The sequence below is a fragment of the Camellia sinensis genome, chromosome 9 (genome assembly GCF_055761805.1).
Source record: "Camellia sinensis isolate YWXY chromosome 9, ASM5576180v1, whole genome shotgun sequence".
Classification (NCBI taxonomy): Eukaryota; Viridiplantae; Streptophyta; class Magnoliopsida; order Ericales; family Theaceae; genus Camellia; species Camellia sinensis.
Genome location: NC_138969.1, coordinates 136,284,676 through 136,290,839, shown reverse-complemented (window position 1 = coordinate 136,290,839; position 6,164 = coordinate 136,284,676). Strand labels below are relative to the sequence as shown.

The 6,164-nt window shown below is 38.1% G+C and overlaps 1 long non-coding RNA gene across 1 annotated transcript; it reads left to right on the top strand.

Moving 5' to 3' along the window:
* Nucleotides 1-1,536: 1,536 nt before the first annotated feature.
* Nucleotides 1,537-5,106, top strand: LOC114281493 (uncharacterized). Its single transcript, XR_014341208.1, has 2 exons — nucleotides 1,537-2,247; nucleotides 4,675-5,106. It is a non-coding gene; the product is annotated as an uncharacterized LOC114281493 (long non-coding RNA).
* The last annotated feature ends 1,058 nt before the right edge of the window (nucleotides 5,107-6,164 follow it).

Below are 6,164 nucleotides of genomic sequence, written 5' to 3'. Positions count from 1 at the left end.
TTTGTTCATGAGTTTCTGCATTTGACCTTTCTCCTTCGCCATCAAGGTCAATAGGTCTCCCACTCTCAGTAGGAGTGTCGTCTCCAATGTTTTCCTTCTGTCCGTTACTGGCCATCTATTCTACTTTTGTTCCCACAGACGACGCCAAATTGTGTGAGTGATTTTCTGACCACACTGCCCGCTTAGTATCCAGCTGGAGAGCACCGGCAGAATAGATGGCACCTGGCTGACCTGCAACAGAAAGAGAAGATTTCGGCGGTGGTTCGTCCACCCGGGGGCACTCCGATGATCAAGTCAGTATATCTCTCAAAGATAAATCAAGTGCTAAACTCAATGCTCAAAGCATAAAATTGCGTACCTTAGAGCCACGAGGGTGCCTCTCTTTTATAGTTACCTCAATCCTAATCTCAATAGAAGCCTGACTTCTATGGATTCCTGTTCAGTACTTACTTTGGACTCCTTCAGAGATAAAGATAAACTCCGTAAGAGCTTTATCCTTATCTTGGCTAAGTCTCCTCTTTATTCTAGGACTCTTGTCCCTTATCCGCTTTTCTCGGACTCCGATATCTTCGGAGATAACCTCGACTTTAACCGAGATCACCTCGGTGTCATGGCCCTGACACGTGGCACCTCGACTGACACGTCGGCGTCACCTTGCCACGTGTCGGTACTCAAAAATATATCCCCATAGATTCTTAGGACACGGGGTTATGTGTAGCAAAGAGATGAACGATGGGTTCATGCAAGGGAGGCGTGGTAGTCGAAGCCATTTACAGGGGGAAAAGACATATTAGAAGTCGGAAGAGATGGTTTGGTGCTGAAATAATGGGAGTAGCAGCTGAGCATCAAGCCTCTGAATTATGATTCAGAGGTTAGTTCGCCAGAGGGCAGAGAGGGGAATCAGTATGAGTTGTTTAGTTGGGAAGAAATAGAGAAGTTTTACGTCGAGTTGGAAACGGCATATTATGGATTTGGCTATCGATCAAATTGTTGTCCAGAAAGAAGAGAGTTTGCAGAAGGTTATCCCACAACAACCTCCTAATGTGCCATGAAGATATTTATGAGCTGGAACTACAGGGGTCTTGGTCATCCCCTGACAGTTCGAGCAGCTCAACAATTAACCAAGAAGCATAGGCCAAATGTATGTTTTTTAATGGAGACAAAGTTATTGGTTCAGCAATCTTAGAAAAATGGATATTTGATGGGGTACAAAAATGAATGTGGAATGGATTGTTGGGGAAGAAGTGGCGGTTTATGAGCAAGGTGGGATGATACTCAAGCCATTTGAGTGGCTCACTGTTCGGAGTGCTTTTTAATTCTGGAAGTCATTGAGGATATTAAAGGTGCATGGTTTATAATTTTGTTGTACAACATCCCACTGTAGTATGGCAGTGGTGGGTTTAGAGTGAGGTGGAAGCTAAAATTAGTGAGTTACAGGCACCATTTGTCATTATTGGGGACCTAAATCAAGTGCAAGGATGGTCAGAGAAGCGGAGTAAGTCTACTAGACCTGTCCCAGGTGTTAATGAGTTCAATGATTTAATTTTGCAACAATCGAAGGCTTGCGGAAGCAATATATGAAAGACTTGATAGTGTGTTAGCTTCATGCCGATGGTTTTATGAGTTTAATAGAGCTTCTCTAATTACCCTTTCTATCTACAGATCGGGGTCACAACCCTTTATTGCTAGATACATGCTGTTGGATTGGTACAGGACCAAAATGAAGAGGCTTTGAGGCGATTTGGTTGTTGGATGACACAACCAAAGACATAGTAAAGAAGGTTTGGCAATTGCCTTTTCAAGGTTCTAGCCAATTCTCAATGTATCAGAGGCAGTTGGCTGTGATAAAACATTTACAAAATTGGAATTCATTGTCCTTTAGAAGCCTTCAAAGTCAGATAGAGGATGTCCGCTGCCAGCTCCAGTAGGCTCAGTTAGTTATTCAACAAGATGAGGCAGTGGCCCAAGAGCAAGGAATTCAGAAGCATTTGGATGATCTTCTTCAAAAACAGGAAGTTTACTGGGCTCAACGGTCTAAGCAGCAGTGGATGAAGTTGGGAGATCGAAATACCAAGTTTTTTCATTGAATGGCCTCACGGTGAAAGACTGGAAATCATATCGGTTCTATTTAGGGACCAGATGAAGTGGCAATTACGGAGCCAGCAGACATTCAACGGGTGTTTGTGAAGCATTTTAAAAGTTTATTTTCAAGCGTAGATTCCTCCATTGCTAATCTATAGGAATCAGGTTCTTTTCCTAACCATTTTAATATTTTGAGTGCGGTCAAAAGTAGACTAAATTCAAATCATTTAGAGGTGTTAGATGAATCTTTCTCACCGGATGAGGTAAAACAGGTTTTATTTCAAATGGGTAAAGTTAAGGCTCTGGGGCCTGAGGTTTATAACAGGTTTTTATCAAAAGTATTAGGTGGATGTGGGGCAATTCGTGGTTAATGTAGTACTTAGTTTTCTTAATTCGGGTTTTTTACTTAAGGATTTGAATGAAATATTTATATGTTTAATCCCTAAAAAGAAAAACCCTTTACTCGTTTATGATTATAGGCCTATTACTCTTTGCAATGTTTTGTGTAAAATTGGGGCCAAGGTTCTGGCAGATCGGCTTCGTGTGGTGTTGCCAGATTTAATTCTTTGTAATCAGAGTGCTTTTTTGACAAGAAGGTTAATATCAGATAATATTCTTTAAGTTCATGAGCTGATTGAACATATCAAACACAAACGAGTAGGCCGAAAATCTGAATTTCGACTGAAATTAGATATGAACGAGGCTTATGATAGGGTTAATTGGGAGTTTCTAGTGGCTACTATGCGTAGGCTGGGATTTAGTGATGTGTAGGTCCAGTTAATTTCACAATGTGTTTGGACACTAACTTTTTCATTACTAATCAATGGCCAACAATCTGAATCTTTCATTCTCAAGGCAGGCCTTAAACAAGGGGACCCACTTTAACCTTATCTCTTTTTTGTTGAAAATGCAAGTTTTGTCGGAAGGATTTGATCATCTTAGTAATCAAGGGATTTGTAAAGGCACAAAGATTAGTAGACAGTCACCACCGATTTCCCATTTGCTTTTTGCAGATGATTGTTTCATTTTTCTGAATTTGAAAATGCAGGAGGTTTGGTGTTTACAATGGTTTTTGAGTGCCTTTTGTGCTCAAAACAGGTCTGCGTATTAACTTTCATAAGGCGGAGTTGTATACCAGTCCAAATATGCCTTCAGTCCATAAGGATTTTTTTGTTTTGGTGTTTGGAGTTAAGGTAATGCCAAAACCAGGCATTTACCTGGGTGCAAACTTGGGATTTGCAGGTAAATCAAAGGGGGATATTTTTAAGTCTATTATTCACAAGGTGCAGGGTAAACTTCAAGGTTGGAAGTGGGGGCTTCTGAATTTTGCGAGGCGGTATGTGTTTATTAATCATTTGCTTCATTTCATCCCTGTGTATTTGATGTCGGTCTTCAAGATGCCACTGTCCTTTCTTAGTAAGCTCACAGCTATAATTCAGAAATATCTTTGGTACTCAAATAAGCAAGGTGGAATTTGTTGGAAGCGTTGGCAACTGGTGTGCCTTCCTAAAAGGTGGGGTGGTTTGGGGTTTAGGGATTTGTTTTGTTTCAATCCGGCATTGCTTTTGCAAGCATGGCGAATGTTGTCGAACCCCAATTCGTTGTTGGCTAAGGTATTGATAGGCAAATATTGTACCCATTAGAATTTCCTAGCAATGCAGGATTCTAAGAAAGGCTCTTAGGGCTGGAGAAGTATCTTATGGGGTAAGGAATTTTTGGTCTCAGGTTTGCAATGGGTAGTTGGAGATGGTAACAAGACTAATCCTTTGGAGGATCAGTGGATCCCATCCATTAACAATTCATTAGGAGGTAGGGGTCTTTCGTAGCTCTTTCCAGCTATGCATTTGGAACATTTTATTGATAAGGAAAATCATTGTTGGAGGTACAACTTGATTAGACTTTTTTTTTTCCCAAAAAACACTGTTGGTAATATTCTAACTATACACATTCCGTGTAATGCTCGTGAGGACAAACTGGTATGGAGCCCAATGAAGAGTGGGGAATATACAGTTAAATCGGGTTATAAGCAAGCTTTAGCTAGGTATTATCCCTCACTTAGAAACAACATATCTAAAGGAGTAGTGTGGAAGAAGTTGTGGCTACTTAACATTCCATCCGAATATACTGCTTTTATTTGGAAATGTCTTCATTGCATATTACCAGTGCAGTGGGAACTTAGAAGGAGAGGTATAGGGGGTGAATGTGATATGTGCTAGGTGTCAACTGAGTGTAGAAACATTGGAACATGTGTTTTTCAATTGTTCGTTTTAGCTAAGGGTATGGAGGGGTTCATCATTAGGGCTTGATTTCAATACTGGAGTACCGGAATCCTTCTTCATGTGGTTCAATAGTTGGATAAAGCAAGTTCAAGATGAGGAAATTATTGTTCAGTCGGTGGCCTTACTTTGGGCCATTTGGTTACAGCGTAACAGCTATGTTTTTAATCATAATAGGATGTCGATTGCTGACACAATTGAGGCAGCAAATGTTTGCTTTAGTGCAGCTATGCAATGCATCAAATTAAGACCAATTGCATACTACTTTAACATCGCAAAGGAATTAGATGCACAAGCTAATGAGTGTGTTTTGCAGGAAGTTGTAGATCAAGATGGAGGATTGCAGCAGTGGATTTTTGTCATTGATGGTTCTTAGAGAAATAGTGGACGACAGGCTACTGATGTAGCTGGAGCAGCATGGATTTGTTTTGATGCTCACAATGAATTAGTGGCCCAGGAAGCATTGGTACTTCACTTAACACTATCTCCTTTAATGGCTGAAGCTAAGGCATGTTTAGAGGCCATTCGATGGGCTGTGAAGAGAAAATTACGTAAACTTATTATAACTAACTGTCAAGTTTTGGTAAGGTTACTTCAGCAAAAAGGGATGGAAATGGAATGGCAGGTTGCATCAATTATTAATGATATATTATATTACAACAATGATAGAGCACTAGAGCTCTCTTTAGAATTCCAAAATTAGAGCTCTCAATCTTTATTCATTATATTATAACAAGTTTTTATTTTCTCTTAGTATAGTTAAGGTATGGAGGAATATAATCAAACCAGCCCATAAACTAGCAACTAATGCAATTAGTTGATTTATGTATGTTATATGTGTTTCATTCTCCAAAAACAAAACTATGTTTTGGGGCTCCACAACCGTTATGTTGACAAAAAATAAAAATTAAAAAAACTATTTTTATGGGCCCAAATAAACCAATACATAGCTCTGATTAGGGTTGGCATTGTATTGTATTGGCTCATGTTATTTTGGGTTTGTATTATAATCATTTCAATATTAATCCAATTCGTTTATTATTTTGTGTTATCATATCATTTTATTTTCGGTCCATGTTCGGTCTGTGTCATGTTAATGTGTTAAACTAAAAATATCAAGTCTATGAAAACAATATCCACAAAATAAATTTAATGAAATTATTCTTTACTGAATAAAATTATTCATAAGAATATTTTATTTTAACTCAATTTTAATTTTCTAATTTATAAAAATTTCTTCTTATTATTATTATTTTACTAGATTAACTATATAATAGTAGACAAAATACATTATATTTAATTAAAAAAATTTACGTTAGCTTTAAAATGTTATTTTACTTACTTTTTAATAAGTCAGAGTTGTATAAGGGATTAAAAAAAAATTAATAATTGTTTAAGAATATTTTTTAATCAACTAGCAAATAAAAACCACGCCAATCTGCCTAAATCGCGATTCGGTTATTTGTCAATTTGTTATTCACGGTTTGGTTTTAATTTTACTATCAAATTGCTCGAACTGCCCCGCGCACACCCCTACATGTGATCAATGGACTAGAGCAAAGAAGCAACAAAGAAGAGATAGGACCTAAATAGTAGTGTGAAGACTCTTTACCTAATAATGAACACTAACTACTTGTAAAAAGTAAAAATGAAAATCGATAAGATGTCTCTTGTGATGTAGAACTCATTGGAGGAAGACAAATAAAACCTCACAAACAAAAATGAATAATAGAGCCCTTTTGCCTCCCTTTGGAGTTGCTCCTAGACTATATAATGAAGTTTTGACTGGGTTTTGGCCTAAAATTT